Source organism: Bos grunniens, chromosome 5 (assembly GCF_055505025.1).
Source record: "Bos grunniens cultivar Pamir isolate PY7600 chromosome 5, Bosgru_T2T1.0, whole genome shotgun sequence".
In the NCBI taxonomy this organism is placed as follows: Eukaryota; Metazoa; Chordata; class Mammalia; order Artiodactyla; family Bovidae; genus Bos; species Bos grunniens.
Window position 1 is genome coordinate 41,704,840 of NC_141169.1, and position 24,549 is coordinate 41,729,388.

General features: G+C 37.7%; 1 protein-coding gene across 3 annotated transcripts in view; it reads left to right on the plus strand.

Annotated features, from left to right (window-relative positions):
* SLC2A13 (solute carrier family 2 member 13) overlaps positions 1–24,549 on the plus strand; it is a 527,099-nt gene that overhangs the window by 141,780 nt on the left and 360,770 nt on the right. The window lies entirely within an intron of this gene.

Here is a 24,549-nt window from a genome sequence, read left to right on the forward strand (position 1 = left end):
AATTTAACAAATTGTTTAATTTTTAGTCTTAGTGAACACTTACCATAGATACATACATTTCAGTTAACTTACCATCTGCATTTAAATTACTTGAAATGTATTCGATAAGGAGATATGTGTTTGGCAGGATAGACTGAGGAGAAAAATACTACATTTATGAAGCTATGCCAATAAAAAATTGTAGAATTGTCTTCACACTTTGAGTATAGTGTTTTCCTCCCTGATTTTTTTCAAGATAGTTCCTTGAAAATGATTCCACTGGATGTCTTAGAATAAAATAAATCTTCAAAATACCTTTTTAAAAAGGTAGAATCTAATAAATGCTCTTTCTAGGGGATGAAGGAGACCTAGAGACTTTTAAAACCAGGTTTATATAAAAGCAAAGATGATTTTTAGTGCTATCTTACTCATTATTCATATTTAAACAATAGTAATGTGAAAATGACAGTAGCGATAACTGTTTACTGAATGCTGGGTTCTGTAAATGTTTCATGCATGTGTGCGTGCACACACACACCATTCTCTGATTTTAAAACAGTCCTACAGTTTAGACATTATCATCCATATTGTATTGAGGAAATGGACCGCTGTCACAGTCAAACAGCTGGGAAGTGAACGAGGCAGGATCTGAGCCCTACCTCACCACCTCTCAAGCCTCTCCTTAGTCCAGTGGGCTAATTGTTCATCTCATGCCGCCTCTGCACTATGCGGTTTGGATGTATATGCTGAAAAAAGAGATGAGGCCTTGTCCTTGCTCTTAAGAAGCTAAGTTTTATAACTTCCTTAAGTTTGTCTTCCTTTTCTGAAGGAAAAAAACAGAAACCAACCTCAAAAATATGAATGAGACAGCTCTCAGAATCAGTTGGCAAATAATTTACTTGAGTTGCTTTCACTTTGAGAGCATGTTTTTCTTCAGTTCCCTCATTTCCACTCTCGATGTCATTGCCTGAGTGGGTTTCTGCTGTTCATCTCTGGGTGTCAGGTACCAGTGGCTTCTGCTGGTCTTCTTGCTTCTGGCATTCACTTTCATTTACTTTCTCATTCACCCTCTTCATTCACTTTCTCAGAGGCCTCCAAGGGTTATCATCCCAACACATACACAACATCACATCCCTCTCCTCAGAAGCAAATTCCATGATATGTTAATAAACTTTCTTTAAAATCTGGGTTTAGTTTATCTTTCCAGCTTATTTCACTAGAGCCAAGACTTTGTCATCATTAAAAGGAAGATGGCACCTTGGAAGATGCCACCTTCATTGACTGAGTGGAGCCTCCTGACTCTCAGGGTGGAGAGTGATGACTAGAGGTGGGGAGACTGTCTGGGTGGAGTTCCTGAGCTTCACTATTTGATCCAACCAGTGCTTCCTGCAAAGAAATTGTAAATATTGCCCCACACTAAAAAGTATATTACATTTGAAAACTAGTAACATGGTGAAGATTTTCTATGCTAAGAAGGCCTTAACCTGATCCATCATCACTGACATTTGGAAAGTTGTTGAGAAAGACTGAAATAGAAGTACTTAGGTATTTCTTTCTGCGTAGTCTAGTAGATGCTGATATTGTTTTTATTGGGTTGTACAAGTGTAGGAAGTCTACAAATTTGATAAAATCATGTTTCATCTGAAAGAAATAAATTTTAAAAGGTAGTATAGGGATATCCCCTGGAGAAGGAAACGACAACCCACTCCAGTATTCTTGCCTGGAAAATCCATGGACAGAGGAGCAGTCCATGAGGCTGCAAAGTTGGACATGACTGAGTGACTTCGCTTTCACTTATAGGGATATTTTAATGTGTTTAATATGATAGGTTTGGCACTGTTCTCATTGGTGGTAGAATAACTTTTATTTTGATGCCTTATTACAGAAGTCCTGAACTTTCTCTGTAAGGGCCAGATAGTAAATACTTGGCTTTGTGGCCACATCATTTCTGTCGAAACTACTCAACCTGCTATTGCAACATGAATGCAACCAGAGACAAACTGTGAAGGAATGAGTGTGGCTTGTGCAACAAAACACAAAAGTTTATTATTTTGTACCTCTTTTTTATTTTACTATTTATAAAAATAGGGAGCTGCCCAAATTTTGCCTATGGGTTATAGTTTATTGACACCTTCTTAATCAGTCATTAAAATTTTTTTATGATGATAAGAAAAGTGCTGTTTTCATGCTTTGAGATTTGCTTTTAAAAGTATTTGTTGTATTATAATTTTATATACAGAGTGTATTTGTTTTTAAAGAAACACAGGCTATTCAATTTCATTGAGTTTTTCTTGAACTGTAACATATTATCACACCATTTTAGTAGTTGGAACTGAACAAGATGAAACTCTTTTCTCTTAAAAGGAGTTCCCAAAGATAATTGTTCAAACTTTTTCTGATCATTTTTTTAAGGAAACAGTTGATTAACCTTTATTTATTGACTGTCAATTATAATAGAAGTGTTAGTTGCTCATTTCTATATGACTCTTTGCAATCCCATGGACTGTAGTCCACCAGGCTCTTCTGTCCATGAAATTCTCCAGGCAAGAATACTGGAGTGGGTTGTCATTTCCATCAGAAATAATAGAAGAGAGATAGTTAAAAAGTCGAGTTTGGGGCTTCCCTGGTGACTCAGTGGTTAAGAATCTGCCTTGCAGTGCAAGGGACACAGGTTTGATCCCTGGTCTGGGAACATCCCACCTGCCTCAGAGCACCTAAGCCCATGCACCACAACTACTGAGCCCACACTTTAGAGGCCTTAAGCCACAACTGCTGATGTTCTCACGTCTGAAGCCTGTGCTCCACAACCAGAGACGACACCACAGTGAGAAGCCCCGGAACTGCAATGAAGAGTGGACCCTGTTTGCCACAACTAGAGAAAGCTTGTGTGCAGTAGTGAAGGCCCACCACAACCAAAGGAAAAAGAAAGAAAAGAAGAACTGAGAGTTTTATAAGGCTAGAATAATTTGTTTATCCACAGGCATCCTTTGACTACTTATCATGTGTCAGGCTGTGCTAGGTGCCAGTTTACAGGCTTTTGTAATAATGATGGCTAATATTTCTTGAGCACTTTGTATGAGCCAATCATTATAAGTCCATTATGTATCTAACCAGTATAATTATCACAGCAACAGAGGTAAATGCCAGTGGGATCTGCATTTCACAGATGAAGAAACAGACTCAGTGGGGTTAAGTAATTTGCTGAAGATCACAGGAAAGCCAAGAATGTTCTAAGTAATTGTCTCTCTTAACAGCCATACTCTATAGCTTGTCATGCTGAATAAAATAGACTAGGTCCCTATTGTGATGGACCTTATTTAGAACTAAAAGAAACAACCACTTACAAAATAAGTAAAGAAGAAACTGCCACCTATTGTCAATAATATTGAAATGTTCTGTAGAGGTAAGGGGGACTATTCCAAAGAGAGATCACAAAAATACTAATAGAGATGGGGGTGATGACTGTGGGATTGCTGTGAACACAGTAATACACAGGAGAATCAGGTAAAATTCTTTTAAATCATATAAAGCTTTCAGTAATCTCATCTGTTAATATTACACTTATGTAGCCCTTTGAAGAACACAAATGCATCGATTCAGAATGCAGTTTGCATGGTTTCAGTTATACCAGTGAGGGTAGTCTATTTTGTGATATATTTTTGTTTCTTTTAATGATCCTTTAAACAATGGAGAATGTTTAGTCAACAAATCAAAAGGCTTTAAGTAAGTAAGAAAGGATGGTTTCTTTATTACATTTCATTATCCCTTGAAAACTTGAGAGAGGGGAGTTTAGGACATACATTGATTTTCCAAAAGGAAGTAGTGGTCCACAAATAGACAACAATTATCTCACACAATCCAGTTTACTAAAATATATATGATGTTAAATTTCTGATGAATTTCTATAAAGAAGTGGTGAATCTTTCATACTTACTTTGCTTGTTGTTGTTATTTAGTCACTAAGCTGTGTCCAACTCTTGTGACCCCATGGACTTTGGCCCGCCAGGCTCATCTGTCCATGGGGATCTGACCATGCTCTTTCCTTCTCTAGGGGATCTTCCTAACCCAGGGATTGTACTGTGTCTCCTGCATTGGCAGGCAGATTATTTACTGTTGAGCCACCAGGGAAGCACACTTAACTTTGCTATTTCCTGTGTATTTTAAAGTTTGAAGATATGGTAAAATTAGAACAGGACCTATAGTAAGGGGCAAACTTGCATATCCATTGGCAGAAGAAGTTCATTACACTCATTAATGTGTACATTTAACAAGAATTGGGCACCTGCCAAATACCATACTCTGTTCTGACTGCTAAGATTATGGCAGTGACCACAGCACAGACTCTGCCTTCATGGATCAACATTCTGGTGAAGGAATGCAGACAATAAAGAAGTATATAGTACAGGGTTAGTAGAGGGAAAGAAATCTTAAAAATTAGGGAAGAAATAAATGCAAAAGAAACAAAAGAGACCATAGCGAAAATCAACAAAGCCAAAAGCTGGTTCTTTGAAAGGGTAAATAAAATTGACAAACCATTAGCCAGACTCATCAAGAAACAAAGGGAAAAAATCAAATCAATAAAATTAGAAATGAAAATGGAGAGATCACAACAGACAACACACAAATACAAACGATCAAAAGAGACTACTATCAACAATTATATGCCAATAAAATGGACAACGTGGAAGAAATGGACAAATTCTTAGAAAAGTACAACTTTCCAAAACTCGACCAGGAAGAAATAGAAAATCTTAACAGACCCATCACAAACACGGAAATTGAAACTGTAATCAAAAATCTTCCAGCAAGCAAAAGCCCAGATCCAGACGGCTTCACAGCTGAATTCTACCAAAAATTTAGAGAAGAGCTAACACCTATCCTGCTCAAACTCTTCCAGAACATTGCAGAGGAAGGTAAACTTCCAAACTCATTCTATGAGGCCACCATCACCCTAATACCAAAACCTGACAAAGATCCCACAGAAAAAGAAAACTACAGGCCAATATCACTGATGAACATAGATGCAAAAATCCTTAACAAAATTCTAGCAACCAGAATCCAACAAGACATTAAAAAGATCATACACCATGACCAAGTGGGCTTTATCCCAGGGATGCAAGGATTATTTAATATCCGCAAATCAATCAATGTTATACACCACATTAACAAATTGAAAAACAAAAACCATATGATTATCTCAATAGATGCAGAGAAAGCCTTTGACAAAATTCAACATCCATTTATGATAAGAACTCTCCAGAAAGCAGGAATAGAAGGAACATACCTCAACATAATAAAAGCTATATATGACAAACCCACAGCAAACATTATCCTCAATGGTGAAAAATTGAAAGCATTTCCTCTAAAGTCAGGAACAAGACAAGGGTGCCCACTTTCACCATTACTATTCAACATAGTTTTGGAAGTTTTGGCCACAGCACTCAGAGCAGAAAAAGAAATAAAAGGAATCCAAATTGGAAAAGAAGAAGTAAAACTCTCACTGTTTGCAGATGACATGATCCTCTACATAGAAAACCCTAAAGACTCCACCAGAAAATTACCAGAACTAATCAATGATTATAGTAAAGTTGCAGGATATAAAATCAACACACAGAAATCCCTTGCATTCCTATACACTAATAATGAGAAAACAGAAAGAGAAATTAAGGAAACAATTCCATTCACCATTGCAATGGAAAGAATAAAATACTTAGGAATATATCTACCTAAATAAACTAAAGACCTATATATAGAAAACTATAAAACATTGGTGAAAGAAATCAAAGAGGACACTAATAGATGGAGAAATATACCATGTTCATGGATTGGAAGAGTCAATATAGTGAAAATGAGTATACTACCCAAAGCAATTTATAGGTTCAATGCAATCCCTATCAAGTTACCAATGGTATTCTTTGCAGAGCTAGAACAAATAATTTCACAATTCGTATAGAAATACAAAAAACCTCGAATAGCCAAAGCAATCTTGAGAAAGAAGAATGAAACTGGAGGAATCAACCTACCTGACTTCAGGCTGTATTACAAAGCCACAGTTATCAAGACAATATGGTACTGGCACAAAGACAGAAATATTGATCAATGGAACAAAATAGAAAGCCCAGAGATAAATCCACACACATATGGACACCTTATCTTTGACAAAGGAGGCAAGAATATACAATGGATTAAAGACAATGTGTTTAACAAGTGGTGCTGGGAAAACTGGTCAACCACTTGTAAAAGAATGAAACTAGAACACTTTCTAACACCATACACAAAAATAAACTCAAAATGGATTAAAGATCTCAACGTAAGACCAGAAACTATAAAACTCCTAGAGGAGAACATTGGCAAAACACTCTCCGACATACATCACAGCAGGATCCTCTATGACCCAGCTCCCAGAATATTGGAAATAAAAGCAAAAATAAACAAATGGGACCTAATTAAACTTAAAAGCTTCTGCACAACAAAGGAAACTATTAGCAAGTGAAAAGGCAGCCTTCAGAATGGGAGAAAATGATAGCAAATGAAGCAGTGGACAAACAACTAATCTCAAAAATATACAAGCAACTCCTTACAGCTCAATTTCTGAAAAATAAATGACCCAATCAAAAAATGGGCCAAAGAACTAAATAGACATTTCTCCAAAGAAGACATACAGATGGCTAACAAACACATGGAAGATGCTCAACATCACTTATTATCAGAGAAATGCAAATCGAAACCACTATGAGGTACCATTTCACGCCAGTCAGAATGGCTGCAATCCATAAGTCTACAAGCAATAAATGCTGGAGAGTGTGTGGAGAAAAGGGAAGCCTCTTACACTGTTGGTGGGAATGCAAACTAGTACAGCCACTATGGAGAACAGTGTGGAAATTCCTTAAAAAACTGAAAATAGAACTGCCTTATGATCCAGCAATCCCACTGCTGGGCATACACACTGAGGAACCAGAAGGGAAAGAGACACGTGTACCCCAATGTTCATCGCAGCACTGTTTATAATAGCCAGGACATGGAAGCAACCTAGATAGATGTCCATCAGCAGGTGAATGGATAAGAAAGCTGTGGTACATATACACAATGGAGTATTACTCAGCCATTAAAAATAATACATTTGAATCAGTTCTAATGAGATGGATGAAACTGGAACCTATTATACAGAGTGAAGTAAGCCAGAAAGAAGAACACCAATACAGTATACTAACGCATATATATGGAATTTAGAAAGATGCTAACAATAACCCTGTGTACGAGACAGCAAAAGAGAGACCAATGTATAGATCAGTGTTATGGACTCTGTGGGAGAGGGAGAGGGTGGGTTGAAACATGTATAATATCATGTATGAAACGAGTCGCCAGTCCAGGTTTGATGCACGGTACTGGATGCTTGGGGCTGGTGCACTGGGATGACCCAGAGGGAGGGTAGGGGAGGGAGGAGGGTGGAGAGTTCAGGATGGGGAACCCGGGTATACCTGTGGTGGATTCATTTCGATATTTGGCAAAACTAATACAATATTGTAAAGTTAAAAAAAAAAAAAGTATATAGTATACTATGGAGGGGTGACTGTGTTATGGAAATGTAAATTCTATGGAGGAGACAGTGTTAGCAGCCTGTGGGTTAGAAAGGGGAAGAGTGGTCTTTTTGACAAGGTGACCTCTGAACAGTCCTGAAGAAGTGAGAGAGCCAGCCATACACTTGTCTCCAGGAAGAGTGGTCTGGGAGAGAGACCTACTGGTCATTGATCATTAAGAACATCCCTGGGGAGGGATCGAATTTGCTAAGTTTAAGGAAGTCAGTGCTTATGGTGTGGAGTGGGAGAATAGTAGGAAATGAGTTTTGAACGTGGTTGAGGGACAGATCATAGAAATGGTCTTAAATCATTATTCACCATATTATTTATAGAACTTAGGGAAAGTGCCTTCAGGTCAGTAATTATTTGAATGAGGCATTTAATTTTAGGAGGATACATTAATCAGGACACTTGGGTTATGTTTTGGAAACACAGCTCAAAGTAGCTTAAAGTTATAAAGGAGGAGTAATATAACTTAATGTAGCTTAGGTTTAAACTTCCCTCTTGTGTGTGTACATTAATAATACATTGGCTCTATTCCCAGCTGTGCTTTCCCCATATGCTGGCAAAAATGGCTATTACAGATTTTAGTTTTGACCTTAAATGTTACTACTTAGCAACACTAATGTTCTCCCCAGTGCCTCCCACAAAAATTTCAGAGATGGCTCTTATTGCCCTGTCCTCTTCACGTGTCCACCCCTGAACTAGTCACTGTGATTAGGATTTGTGGTGACTCATTAGACATACTCATTCCAAACAACATGGAATGAGAACCAGGGAGGAGTGATTCTCCAACTAGGCATTGAAAGGCAAAAATATGTGCCTGTAAAAGAATAAGAAATAGAATGCTAAATTATATGGAAACCAGAAATATGATTGCCATTAGTTTATTCTAAGGACAAAAGGTAATGAGCAGCTCTGCCTGTCAAGTGAAATAGTAAGCTGCCAAGGAACACTAGCCAGAGATCTCACTCATTATTAAGATCTTGGTGTTAATGACTTGCTCTGAGAAGGGACTCCATTAGATAGGAGCATCTATGCAATCTTAGCAGTGAAAATAGAGTTTGACATTTGGTAGGTACCCAATTTTGTTACATGAATGAGGATATAATTTTACAACAGAGCTAGAAACAACTTTTAGGAAGATGCAGTTTTAAACATCAGCATCACCTCTGTTACTGAGAAAAAAGAAAGCAAAGAATGTAAGCCACATGAGGACAGCTTTCTATCTTTCATTTTCTTCTAATAGCTTAGTGCTATAAACGAGGGTTCCAAGATTATTCAAGGGGGAAGGAACAGTCTTTTCAACAAATGGTACTGTTACAGTTGTGTATCTACAGACAGAAGAATGAAGTTGGACAGTTACTTTATACCATGTACAAAAATGAGCTAAAAAAAAAGATCAAAGACCTTTACTTAGGAGCGAAATGTAATATTTTTAGAAGAAAACACAGAGGAAAATCTAATCTTCAAGATACGGTGTGGAGCAATGATGTCTTAAATATGATACCGCAAATACAGGTGGCAAAAAAAATAGATGAATTAAGCATCACCAAAATTTAAAACATTTATGTGTCAGAGGACACTATTTAAAAGATTAAAAAAGACAATCTACAGAATAGAGAAAACATTTGCAAATCATGTATCTGGTAAGGCTCTGGTATCTAGAATGCCTAATGAATTGTTATTCAGTTGCTAAGTCATGTCTGACTCTTTGCAACCACATACACTGTAGCATGCTAGGCCCCTCTTCCTCCAGTCATTCCCAGAGTTTGCTCAAATTCATGTCCATTGAGTCATTGATGGTATCTATCTATCTTATCCTCTGCCACCCCTTTCTCCTTTTGCCTTCAATCTTTTCCAGCATCAAGGCTTTTTCCAGTGAGTCGACTCTTTGCATCAAGGAGCTAAAGTACTGGAGCTTCAGCTTCAGCATCTGTAGTCCCAATGAATATTCAAGGTTGATTTCCTTTAGAATTGACTGGTTTGATCTCCTTGCAGTCCAAGGGACTCTCAAGAGTCTTCTCCAGCAGCACAATTTGAAAGGATCAGTTCTTCAGTGCTCAGCCTTCTTTATGGACCAACTCTTACATCTGTATGTGACTATTGGAAAAATTATAACTGACTATATGCACCTTTGTAGGCAAAGTGATACCTCTGCTTTTTAATAGGATGTCTAGGTTTGTCATAACTTTTTTTTTCTTTTTAAGGAGCAAGTGTCTTTTAATTTCATGGCTACAGTCATGGTCCACAGTAATTTTGGAGCCCAAGAAAATAAAATCTGTCACTCTTCCCACATTTCCACTTCTATTTGACATGAAGTGATGGGACTGGATGCCATGATCTTAGTTTTTTAATGTTGAGTTTCAAGCTAACTTTTTCACTCTCTTCTTTCACCCTAATCAAGAGATTCTTGAGTTGCTTTTCACTTTCTGCTATTAGAATGGTATCATCTGCATATCTGAGGTTGTAGATATTTCTCCTAGCAATCTTGATTCCAGCTTGTGATTGATCCAACCTGGCATTTCCCATGATGTACTCTGCATAGAAGTTAAATAAGGAGGGTGACACTATACAGCTTGTTGTACTCCTTTCCCAGTTTTCAACCAGTCAGTTGTTCCATGTCCAGTTCTAACTGTTGCTTCTTGACCCTTTATAGGTTTCTTAGGAGACAGATAAGATGATCTGGTACTCACATCTCTAAGAATTTCCCAGTTTGTTGTCATCCACACAGACAAAGGCTTTAGCATAGTCAATGAAACAGATGTTTTTCTGAAACTCCCTTGCTTTTTCCACGATCCAGCGAATGTTGGTAATTTGATCTCTGGTTCTTCTGCCTCTTTGAAACCCAGATTGTATATCTGGAAGTTCTTGGTTCGCATACTGCTGAAGCCTAGCTTGAAGGATTTTGAGCATAACCTTGCTGTCATGTAAAATGAACACAATTGTGCATAGTTTGAACATTCTTTGGCATTGCTTTTCTTTGGGATTGGAATGAAAACTTACTTTTTACAATCCTGTGGCCGCTGCTGAGTTTTCCAAATTTGCTGACATATTGAGTTCAGGACTTTAACAGTATCATCTTTTAGGGTATGAAATAGCTCAGCTGGAATTCCATTACCTCCACTAGCTTTGTTTGTAATAATGCTTCCTAAGGCTCACTTTACTTCACATTCCAGATGTCTGGCTTTAGGTGAATAACCATACCATCATGGTTATCTGGGTCATTAAGACCTTTTTTGTATAGTTCTTCTGTGTATTCTTGCCACCTCTTCTTAATCTCTTCTGCTTCGCTTAGGTCCTTACCTATTCTGTACTTTATTGTATGCATCCTTACATAAAATGTTCCCTTGATATCTCCAGTTTTCTTGAAGGGATCTGTAGTCTTTCCCATTCTATGATTTCCTTTACTTCTTTGCATTGTTTATTTAAGAAGGCTTTCTTATGTCTTCTTGCTATTCTCTGGAACTCTGCATTCAGTTGGGTATATCTTTCCCTTTGTCCCTTGGCTTTCACTTCTCTTCTTTCCTCAGCTATTTGTAAAGCCTCCTCAGACAACCACTTTGCCTTCTTGCATCTCTTTTTCTTGAGGATGGTTTTGTTCACCGCCTCCTGTACAATGTTATCCACCTCTGTCCATACTTCTTCAGACACTCTGCCTACCAGATCTAATCCCCTGAACCTCTGTCCATAGTTCTTCTACCATACCAGGCACTCTATCTACCGTATCTACAGCTCTACGATAAAATCAAAAGGGATTTGATTTAGGTCATACCTGAATGGCATAGTGGTTTTCCCTACTTTCTTCAGTTTAAGCCTGACTTTTGTAATAAGGAGCTGATAATCTGAGGTACAGTCAGCTCCATGTCTTGTTTTTGCTGATTATATAGAACTTTTCCATCTTTGACTGCAAAGAACATAATCAGTCTGATTTCAGTATTGACCATCTGGTGATGTCCATGTGTAGAATCACCTCTTGTGTTGTTGAAAAAGAATATTTACTATGGCCAGCGTGTTGTCTTGACAAAACTTGGCCCTGTGCTCTCCTTCTTTTTGAACTCCCAAGGCCAAACTTGCCCGTTTTCCCCTGTATCTCCAGTCCCCTGCGATGAAAAGGACATCTTTTTTGGTGTTAATTCTAGAAGGTGGTGTATGTCTTCATAGAACCAGTCAGTTTCAACTTCAGTCACTGGGACATAGAGTTGGATTACTGTGAAGTTGAATGATGTGCCTTGGAAATGAACCACAATCATTTTGGCATTTTTGAGACTCCACCTAAGTACTGCATTTCTAACTCTTTTGTTGACTATGGAAGCTACTCCATTTCTTCTAAGGGATTCTTGCCCACAGTAGTAGATACAGTGGTCATCCAAGTTAAATACACCCATTTCTGTCCATTTTAGTTTACTGATTCTTAAGATGTCAATATTCAATCAAAACCAGTGAGACATACTACTCTACACCACCAGGATAGCCATAATTTAAAAGATGAAGAATAGGAGTGTTGATGGGATGTGGGGAAAATGGAACCCCATACACTCCTGTGCTATGCTTAGTTGCTCAGTCATGTCCAACTCTTTGCAATCCCATGAACTGTAGCCTGCAAAACTCATCTGTCCATGGGGATTCTTCAGGCAAGAATACTGGAGTGGGTTGCCATGCCCTACTCCAGGGCATCTTCCCAACCCAGGGATCAAACCCAGGTCTCCCGCATTGCAGGCGGATTCTTTACCCTCCTTCCAAACTCCAGATATATACCCAAGAGAATTAAGAGCATGTGTTCATACAAAAACTTGTACACAAAATGTTCATAGCAGCATAGTACAAAAAATGAAAATAAGCCAAATGCCCATAAGCTGATGATTGGATAAATTAACTGTGGTATATCAATGCAGTCGACTATTTTTCAGTCCTGAAAAAGTTATGTGGTATGTGGTTCAACAGATCACATATGAACTGTGAAAAGGTTATATTTAGTGGAAAAAAGGCATATAACATCTGCATGTTGTATGATACCATTTAGATAAGAGTCCAGAATAAGTGAATCAGTAGATTTGTGATTGACCAGGGCTTTAATGGGGAGTGATAACTGTTGGGTATGGTATTTCTTTTATGGATAATGAAAATATTCTAGAATTAGTGCTGATTTTGCTGAATAGACTAAATCCACTGAACTGGATACTTTTTAATGGCAAAAATTATGATAATGTGAACTATATCTTAGTAATTTTACAAAGTACTCTAATTCACTTGGGTGGTCTAAGAGATAAAAAGATAAGCATATTGAGGTCTAAGAGACAAAATTTGACTAGGTCAATATAGCTTATGTTTTGTATAGGAAGGTGATAATTTAAGAATGTCTTTGTAAACTGAATGAGTGTAAGTAACACTTTATCTCTGAGCCAGACATACATACTCATTCATTATTTGACACATGTTTATCGGTTTACTACCTGGAGCTTTTATAATCTACTAGATAAAATTAAACATCTAAACAAGTTATATAATATTTGAGTATAGATATCTTCTAGATATATATCAACATTTATGTCTCAATAGACTGTACTTCTTTATTTCTTCTGAAATTTTATGATTTTGTTTAAATATAAACTTGACCAATTGCTGTTTGTGTAAACATGTGCAAGATACTTAATTTCCTTTCTAAGTATTGGATCTCTTTGGGTTTAAAATCAGGTGACGTCTGTACTACACCATTTTTGTGAGGCGTAACTAGACAGAGTATGTACAGTGCCTTCTGTTGCAGGGTTGCAGACAGAAGAGCTCGTTGGAAGCAGATTCCTCATTCTGTGTTTTATACATTAGTAAATGAATGTGAAAATCTCTCAGTAGTGTCCAACTCTTTGCAACCGCATGGACTATATAGTGCATGGAATTCTCCAGGCCAGAATACTGGAATGGGCAGCCTTTCCCTTCTCCAGAGGATCTTCCCAACCCAGGGATTGAACCCAGGTCTCTAGCATTGCAGGCGGATTCTTTACCAGCTGAGCCACAGGGAGCCCAGTACATTAGTGAAATAAACCCCAAAATAACATGCCCACAGTAAAATTATAATGTACTTATTCTCATCATACAAAATATATATGTAAAATGTATGAGTGGCTTATCTAGTATAATGAATTCTTATATAGTGGGATCAACTTTGTTAAAAGGCAGATTTGAGTACCTTCAAGGTCTAGATGTGATGTTTCTAACTTGGGTAGGTTACTTTACATCTCCAAACTTGATTTTCTTAACTTTAAAATGGAGATAATGCTACCAAAGGAGTAGCAAGATATAAAGATTTCAGACAGCTTTTTGAAATTATTCATTGTGGAATGAGCAGTTTTATCTATTGTAATCTTCTGGTCAGTCAGATCTGTACTTCGCCATAGTTTCATGAATCTATAAGTTTTCTAACATTGATATTTGTCATACATTCAGTGTTTTATGTATGGAGAGCTGCTTTCTTTACAATCTCTGGAAATCAATAGTGGCTCTACAGGTAGCAGTTATAAAGAGATAAATGTGTGGAAGACATAGCTACTCACCGGTTTTCTTAATTTTATAAGGGTTAAGCATAAAAAATGAAGACATTTCCTTTAATCATATTCCCATATAGTATTCTCTTTTGTTCTGCATCCTGAACTTTTAAGCCTAGTTGGGCTGAGAGGGAGCACACACCAACTCGGAGGCCCTGCTGATCTCATCTGATGTACATCTTGGACAGTACCAGAGGCTTCTGGAGTTGCCTCAGTATTTGTTTAGTGGTTCCTTTCAGAGAGTAAACGGCAATTCACAAGGGCCTCTGGATTAGAACTGAGAATAAAATGTACATATTTGTGCTATACTTCATTTCGGAGAGTTTGGGAAAGTCTGTTTAAAAGATAGATTAAAAGAAGCAAAAGAAGTCATGCTGCTGCTGCTGCTAAGTCGCTTCAGTTGTGTCCGACTCTGTGCGACCCCATAGATGGCAGCTCATCAGGCTCCCCCATCCCTGGGATTCTCCAGGCAAGAATACTGGAGTGGGTTGCCATTTCCTTCTCCAATGCATGAAAGTGAAAAGTGAAAGTGAAGTCTCTCAGTCGTGTCCGACTCCCAGGGACCCCATGGACTGCAGCCCATCAGGCTCCTCCATCCATGGGATTTTCCAGGCAAGAGTACTGGAGTGGGGTGCCCATAGACCATAGTAAAAACAGAAACAAAAACAAAAACTTCAGCTCCACACCTACACTGAAAAAAAAAATTTGGCAACTTTTTATATTTGATTAGCAATATAAATGTTAATTTTCCCCTAACTTTGTAAAATAATGATATAGTTACTCTGAGTAAGATAGGAAAGTGATGCTTTTCATCAGACCATTTTGTACTGTAGAATTCTCTATACTTCTGTAGTAAAAAGGTTAAGAATATGGACTCTAGAACACCTGGGTCTTAATTGCAACTATGCAACATTAGGCAATTTAGTTGACCTCTTTGTGCTTCAGTTTCTTGTTTTGTATTGTGTAGACAGTTATAATTATTTTGAATATTGATTGTTTAATATATAAGGCTATAATGATAGTGCTTGATATATTATAAATTCTGTAAAAGAATTATTATTATTGACGTTAGCATACCAACAAAGTAACCAGGGGTGTGCTAAAAAATAATTATGTTTGTACACCTCTTGCCTTTCTAAAAGTAGGTTTCATATAGGGAATGAAAGTCAGAATCTAATCCAGTAAATGCCAATTTATTCTATTGTCTTTCTTGAAAAGCACCTGTCTTATTTCTGTCATCATTGGAGGGGACAACTGATTGATTTGGTAATTTTGTTTATTTTTTTGAGTGCCTACAGCATTCTAGGCATGGAGAAGAGGGTGATAAACAAGATTCTCTTCTCTTAACATTAATCTTTCCCTTTGCTACTCTGTTATTAATTTTAGAGCTCATTCAGCCTTTGTAGAAAATAGTTCATTTCTGCTCATTTTTTTCTCTCATCATTTAGAACTTAGTGATTTGTTCTACCCTCTGATGAAATAAAACTTCATATTTTGAGAAAAGACAAGAAAAACTTAAACATACATTTTTTTCTCTGTCCATTTTTGCCTCCTCCCTGCCTGTTAGAGTACATTGTGCATCTGCAGTATGCCTTAACCAGACATCCCCAACAGCAAAAATACTTGCTGAAACATAAAGGTCAGTATTTCTTCTTCTGGAGGCAGGTGTGTAACTCCCCAGAAGATAGCATTCCTTTCTCAATCATATAAAAGGTCATGATGACCCACCACTCACCTTGTACATGCAAAATCTTTGGTGAACTTTATGTCCAATGCCAATATGTAATTCCCTTAAAGATAGTGGTTAATGCAGAACAGATTGGTCAGATGGCTTGGAGAGATACTGTGCTGGACCTAATGGAAGTTCTTAGTTTTAATACTTGCTTATGACCTACTATTGTTCCTAGCTATATTATTTATATTCTGCTTATTTTGTAAGATTGTTGTTTCTTGTATTACTAAATGTATGACTGAGTCTCAGATAAAATTAGTGATGGTTGTGTATGCTAAGTCACTAAAGTTATGTCCAACTCTTTGTGACCCCATGGACTGTAGCCCTCCAGGCCCCTCTGTTCATGGAATTTTCCAGGCAAGAATACTGAAATGGGTTGCCATGCCCTCCTCCAGGGGATCTTCCCAATCCAGGGATCAAACCTGTGTGTCTTACATCTCCTTCATTGATGGGCAGGTTCTTTATCACCAGCGCCACCTGGGAAGCTCTTAATGATGCTTAGGTGATTTGAAATGATTGATCAAATAAATAGTTCTATAAGATCAATAAATGTAATTGTGTAACTCTTGGAAAGGGAAGAAGAAATGAAAGGAAACCATTCCCTGGACCATAACAGATTAGTAAAGCAGGTGCTCCAGAGGCTTTTGGTTACAGTTAACAGAGGCTATTCCACTAATAGCATGGTGAGTGGCCTGTCAGTGTAACCCTGATCTAGGGATGAGAATTCCTAGCTGTGAGACAAGTTGGTCATAAAATGCCTCCCGAACCTTGGTCAAAATTAAGACCAAAAAAAAAAACATTAGGACAGTAAGGGAAGGGATTGTTGACTACCAACTGGATTGTTGACTGCCATCCAGTTCTACAAGAATCAAGTTATTCATCACTACGGTTGCTGACCTGCAGTATAACCTGCAAGGAATTCCAGGCAAAGATCAGGATGAGGCAAAAGTGATAGAACTGCCCCTCAGATGTTTTCAGGAGCATTGTCATTCAGACTACGTCTGGTTTCGGAGGTGCACTGTCTCTGGCTGAAGTGTGACTTCCTATGTCACTTTCTGTTCCGGAATGGTAAAATTTGATTTCATTCACTTGTTTGAAAGACTATGATTTTTTGTTTTGAATGTTAGTGGACCAATGTACTAACGAGTTTCAGAAGCCACCTTATCTGTGGCAAAAGTACCTATGCCTTGTTTGCTTACATTAGGAAGAACATTTGACTGAACCCGATTCTTGTGTCACCCATACCTATAAAAGCACCCAAACCATTAACTTAGATGTCTGTTCCTAGTGACTAGCAACGACCTTCTGCAGAGATGTGTGCTTGGTTGTAGCTCCTTCACCAAAATCACACGTACACTGCCCTCCCCCTTGCCTCTTCAAAACGGTTCTCAGAGTTCTTTGAGAGACTGTCTTTCAGGTTATAATTCTTAGTTTGGCTCAAATAAAAATTTCCATTTCTTGATTAGATTGTTGATTAATTTTTTCATTGACACATTTTTGAGAATAATTTCTTAATGTCATATGTATATGTATCTTTTGATTATACAAATTTTAAAAACTTTTTTTCTGTATCTACCACTAAATATATAATTTTAGTGTCTCCTTATGCCTGAAGGATCATAGAAATATCTTTAGAGAACATTTTTTTCCTAACATCCTTGAACTTAGAAACTGGAAAGCACAGATTTAGAAGTGATATGTTCTGTCAAACGTTCCCTAGCACTTGATTTTAACAGCATTGTCATTCAGTCCTGGTTTCAGAAGTGCACTATCTCTGGCAGCTGAAACGTGACTTTCTATGTCACTTTCTATTCAGGAATGGTAATATTTGATTTCATTCACATGTTCAAGAGATTATGATTTGTTGTTTTGAACATTAGGGAACCAATGTACTAACCTGTGTTTCAAAAGCCACCTTATCCATGGCAGAAATACCTTTGCCTTGTTTGTTTACATTTGGAAGAATATTTAGAAAAAGACAAAGGAAAGAAAAAGGTAATGTCAAGTATGTCCTAAAGTAAGGCCAAACTGATGGTATTAAAGCTAGATTTTTAGGTTCATTGTGGTCATGCGTATGCAATAGAAAAACATAAGCATCACATCTTTCATTAACATGTATTCAGACATTTTATAGTAAGTGGTTATATCTCCCTTGATTATACTGAAAACAACCTTATTTCCACACTTGGAGTCAAAACACTAATCACTTAATTTAAAGAATGAATCTATTGCCAAAGATAAATTTTGAAGAAAGAGTGTCTGTTCCCAAATGGCAAAAGAACATCATTAATATTTTCTCTAGCTTTCAAAGACAGGAGACAGATGCTACTGATAAAATATTGTGAGCTCCTCATGGTTGTTTCCAATAAAACACAAATGGTTTCATGGTCCTATAATTTGAACTGTCAATCTCATTTAGTATGTTTGTGTTAAAACATCTGATTCCTAAAAAAATTGAGACAAGAAGTGAATTTGCTATTATATTCAACGTATTTGTGAAATATGGGACATATTAATCACAAATGTGATAAAGGGAAATTAGAGACCTGCAATATCAAAACTCATTGAGATATAATAGATCTTAAAAGACTCTGATGCTGGGAGGGATTGGGGGCAGGAAGAGAAGGGGACGACAGAGGATGAGATGGCTGGATGGCATCACTGACTCGATGGATGTGAGTCTGAGTAAACTCTGGGAGTTGGTGATGGACAGGGAGGCCTGGCGTGCTGCGATTCATGGGGTCTCAAAGAGTCCGACACAACTGAGCGACTGAACTGAACATGACTCTGTTTAGTAAACAGAGCACCAGGAATCCCAGGTCATTATTCCTACCCTGCCTAGGACTAAGTGCCATCAGCAGGGCTAGCTTCCTGGATATGCTCCTTCTGCAGTTGCCTGGGGCCCTGCACTCAGATGGGCCCCGTGCTTCGATTAATGGTCTGCTTATTCATTCCTGCCTTGAAATTCTTAATCATTTTTGAATGAGGGACTCAGGTTTTCATTTTTCCTTTGACCTTACGAACGGCTGATCCTGGCCATTGACAAGTTACTTCTCTGAATTTCAGAAAAGGCAACAAAGTTCCTCAGTGTGGAGTTCAGAGTCCCAACAAAGTTGACTAGAAACTGAAAGCTCCACATTCACCCTGACCTCAGTGATTCTCAACCAGGGCAAGTTTGCCCCCTAGTGGAGTTTAGCAATGTCTGAAGACAGTGTCATTTGTCTCAGCTGGGGAAGATGCTACTGGCATTACTCATAGTAGGATGTTTAGTCTTCCAAATGCATAGGACAGTCCCACAACAAAAAAATTGGGGACCCCAAAATGAGGTTGAAAAAGCCTGTGTAATTCATTATTTGTATCTCTAACAGTTGGTACTTCCCCAGGGAGGTTACTCAGTGGTTGCTGTCCAGTCACTAAGTTAGATCCGACTCTGCAACCCCTTGGACTGCAACACACCAGGCTTCCCAGTCTTTCACCATCTCCCAGAGTTTGTTCAAACTCATGTCATTTGAGCCAGTGATGCCATCCAACCATCTCATCCTCTGCTGCTCCCTTCTCCTTCTGCCCTCAATCTTTCTCAGCATCAGGTTCTTCTCTGAGTCTGTTGTTCATGTCAGGTGGCCAAAGTATTGGACCTTCAGCATCAGTCCTTCCAATAAATATTCAGGGTTGATTTCCTTTAGAATTGACTGGTTTGATCTCCTTGTAGTCCATGGGACTCTTAAGATTCTCCTCCAGCACTCTTGATCAAGTGAGAATAGCCTGGGTCATAGGGCTTCCCTAGTGACTCACATGGTAAAGAATCCATCTGCAATACAGAAGACACAGGTTCAGTCCCTGGGTTGAGAAGATCCCTTGGAGAAGGGAATGGTTACCCACTCCAGTATTCTTGTCTAGAGAATTCCTTGGACAGAAGAACCTGGCAGGCTAAATAGTCCACAGGGTCACAAAGAGATGGACATGACTGAGTGACTAACACACAACAGTAGGTTATTGTATTCCTTCCCATTACAGACTGAAGAGTGAATCTGGTGATTATTAAATGTAATCTAACATTTCCACAAGGTGTAGTAGGAGATTATCTCCTAAACCAGTTCTACTTCTCACACTTACCCAGTTAACTGGCAGGCTCCTGACCACTTTAGACCTCTGAATCACACTACACTGACAGTGAATGACTTTCTGGGATGCCTTTTATTTCTGCTGCCACCTGTTGGGCTGTCAGTTTACCAAGTCCTTGGGTTTGTTCCCAAACCGATTTATGCCATTGTGCTGATTGCTGTCATTATGCAATGTAATCAACTATTACATAAATTTCAGGAAAGAAAAATATTAAAAAAGGAGAGAGATTTCAGTGAGAATCTAAGTTGACGCTTTCCAACTGTGGTGCTGGATAAGCCTCTTGAGAGTTCCTTGGACTATATGGAAATCAAACTAGTCAATCCTAAAGGTAATCAACACTGAATATTCATTATAACTATTGATGTTGAAGCTGACACTGCAATACTTTGGCCACTTAATATGAAGAACCGACTTGTTGGAAAAGCACCTGATGCTGGGAAAGACTTAAGACAAAAGGAGAAGAGGGTAGCAAAGGATGAGATGGTTAGATAGCATCACCAGAGTTGCTATCTATGGATTGCAATGGACATGAATTGGAGCAAACTCTGGGAGACAGTAGAGGACAGAGGAGCCTGGCATGCTGCAGTCCATGAGATTGCAAAGAGTCAGACAAGACTTAGCCACTGAACAACAAGATGGATCTAAAAGATTTGGGAGAGAATCATTAAAATCAGATTCTATAACCAATTTAAGTTCCCACTGTTCTTTATGGAAACTGTAGACAACTACATCTGTGGTTTTGCAAGACTAGCTAACTGACACATGCTCAGAAAAAGGCTTGACCCACATCACAAGATTGCAGAATGACATTTATATGTTTTGTGATGATGTATTATTTAAGAATGTAATTTATGATGATTTTCCTAATAATCAGTGTATCAGACAGCATGGTTTCTACTATATTTCCTGGTAGAAATAAAGAATATAGTTAGGTACTCTACTTTTGTCACTTATAGTCACAAACTTCCCAGGTGACTCAGTGATAAAGAATCTGCCTGCAAAGTAGGAGACGCGGATTTGATCCCTGGGTCAGGAAGACCCCTGGAGAAGGAAATGGCAACCCACTCCTTGCCTTGAGAAATTCCATGGACAGAGGAGCCGGGTGGGCTACATCCATGGAGTGTCAAAGAACTGGACATGACTTAGTGCCTAAAAAGCAGCAGCAGCAGTAGACCCAAACAACTCTCAGCTCAGTGAAGTCTATGAATTATTTTCCTTACTTCTTGTTGTTCAGTCGCCCAGTCATGTGTGACCCCATGGACTGCAGCATGCCAGGCCTTGCTGTCCCTCACCATCTCCTGGAATTTGCCCAAGTTCATATTCATTGCATCGGTGATGCCATCCAGTCATCTCATCCTCTTATGCCTTCTTCCCCTTCTGCCCTCAATCTTTCCCAGCCTCATTTCCTTACTTTACCACCACCTTATATCTTAAGAAGATATTCCTTTAGTTTTTAATTCCATAAACACCAACGTAAGGTCTGTCTCTTGCCAGATTCAATATTGATGTGTTCAAGAACTTCTTCCTTCCTTTTTTAGTTCATGTATTCTATTTCTTGAACTTTCCACATGCCTGGATAGAGTGGAGGAAATGTATCACATTCTTTTAGTATTGAACAAGTATAAATAATATGAACAAAAGTGTAGTCAAATCAGTTAATTTCAAAATACTGTTTGAGGTAAGAGACCATTTATTTGTCAATGTGATTTTTTAGGATGCCTTTTAACTTGGTTTTATCTTGTTAGTACTCATGTCCCTAACTTGCAACAGAGTTCTGAGTTTCCTAATTCTAAACTTGTTGAAAGAAAATAGTGAACAACCTCTTAATAAGTCAATCCTTGGTACATTTTGTTATACCCCCTATGACACATTCTTGTTACACAACATAACATTTTATCTACCATCAGTTGTCACAATTTTGCAGATATTGTTCAACAGTTTAGTCATAAACATCTTATTTGGCTAGTGAAACAAAGGACTTAACAGTTATGCTCAAAGACACCACAAACTACTTTTTAAAAAAGGAGTTTAATTTAAGAAGTAATATACAAATATTGCCTCCTTTTAAAAGTTTAGAATTTTAGATACAAAGCTAAATTCCTCTTTGCCCATCTAATACATACTTGAAATGTATCCTTCCAGACAAGGACACAACTCCATGCTGTCATCTCCCCACACCCATACAGATTTTTTTTTTTTACAGTTGTGGTATCATACTGTTTGTATTGATTAGTTACTTGACTGCTTTCTCGAGTCAAACTCAATTTGGTCAGATCTGATATAAATCTTGTTCATTCTTTTTGGGTGCTATATGATATCCCAAGTATGATTATACCTCATTTTATTTTTGTTTCTTTGTTACTGGACATTATATGTGTGATAATGAACCTCCTTTATATATTTTCTTTAGCACATGTATGTATATTTCCCTAAGGTAAATCCCAGAAAGTAGATCTGTGGACCATCTATATCAGAGCATATACAGTGTTGTCTTGATTCATTTGTTTCAGGGAAAGATTCTTTCTTAGCTTTATAGTATATAGGACTAAAGTCATAGAATGTAGTCTTTTAGAAATCGAACACATCTTGGGTATCACCATATGATGTAATGAATTAGTCAGTTATTTATCCCTACTCTTTATATTGTTTTTACCCTGGAGCTTCCTTCTATTCCCCCTGCTTTTGGTGCATTAGTAAAATCCTTTTGGCTCTTCTGTCCTTTCTACTTTTACTAACACAAGCTTCCATTGACAAAATACATCACTGTAAGGAATCATTTTAGCAGACGTTTGATTATATTCAGTCTAAAATTTTAAAAAACAGTGAAATACTTTCTTGAGATGTTTTGAGTGACTGATCCTTTCGGAATCATACCTACATTGGTTGAATGCTTGTGATCTTCAGATATTGTTGAGTCACCTCAGAAGTGGAAAATGCTTAGATTTAAAATCTAGTTTTTCCTTTAAAACACATTGTATGTTACAAATGTGCCATAAATAAGACACACAGGTATGATAACTTGGGGCTGCTTGCCTCCTATCTTATTTGAATAATGTTTCTTTACCTGAATGATTATACCACTACTCCGTGTTTCATGTCTTCTACATGTGAGGTGTTGTGCCTGTGTTTTTCCCTTTATTCTTACAGCAAGCCTAGAAACATGACATATTATTCTCATTTTATAGTTGTAAAAATTGAGAAAGAAGTTAAGTAACATTCCCAGATCAGATCAGATCAGTCGCTCAGTCGTGTCTGACTCTTTGCGACTCCATGAATCGCAGCACACCAGGCCTCCCTGTCCATCACCAACTCCTGGAGTTCACTGAGACTCACGTCCATCAAGTCAGTGATGCCATCCAGCCATCTCATCCTCTATCGTCCCCTTCTCCTCCTGCCCCCAATCCCTCCCAGCATCAGAGTCTTTTCCAATGAGTCAACTCTATGCATGAGTTTCCCTATTAATAAATAGTGAACCTAAGAATTCAAAACAAAGCTCGTTTCACGAGAGCCATATTCACTTTTCGCTGTCTGTATGGGACTACTCCTTGTCCACCATCATTTAAAGTCATGAGAGTCTAGTTTTAGAGTTATGCTTAATTTTAAAATACTAATGATTAAAAATAAAAGCCTTTCAATGGCTTTCAAGGATCATTGTTGATAAAACAATCACAGTTAATTTTGTCTGCTTTTATTTTTTTTCAAGTTAAAAAAAAAAAAAACTTACCAAGGTTTAGAACATTTATATTGTTACTTTCATTTATTTATAAACTATTTATTGACTTTCTGTTATAGATTAGGCCCTATGCTTAAATTTTTCATATGTTGAAAATAAGGCAGGCATATGGAAAATTTGAAAAAATTCTAAACCGTTAAAAAATTAAAATTATTGGCCATTCCATCAGCTCTAACAGCAAAAAGAACAAATGACTGTTACTTGCTGCAGCATGTGCCTGTGTGCTTACACATTAATTGCTTCTCAGGCACAGGGTGGGATGGGTGTGGTTCACTAATTTCAAGAAATTCTTATACTTGGTCAACTTTAGTGAATAAGAAAGAAAGTAAATGGATAATTGTACACATGTGTTTGCTGATTAGAATATCTGACCCATTTTTCTAATAAGGAAGAACTAATTAACGACTCACTTCTGCAAGCTGGAAAAATCAGCAGTAAATGTTCATTTACTGGCATTATAGATACTCAAATGGGATTTCCTTTTCATTATTAGTGGTTAACTTAATAAAGAAATTAAGGGTATCATCTTAGCATTCATGAGAATAAGAACTCGTTATCCACATTTGAACACTGTCTAGCACAACTGCAGGCATGCATTTTATAAGTCTTGTGAAGCGCTTTTATCCTAGAGAGATCTGAGTAAAGAGCTGGTTGATTCCATTGACAGGAGGTAAGGAAGTTGAGTAAAATGTCCACAGCTGTGCTTGCTGCCTCCACATAAGATAGGGAGAACTCCCCTATAGATTTAGTATTGTTGTTGTTCTAGTACATTTTTCTTAGCTTAGAATATCACAGAGGTGTTTTACCAGAGTCTTAGAATTTACTCGTTTTGTTGCTATAGTTTCACTTTAGTATGATTTTCTTCTT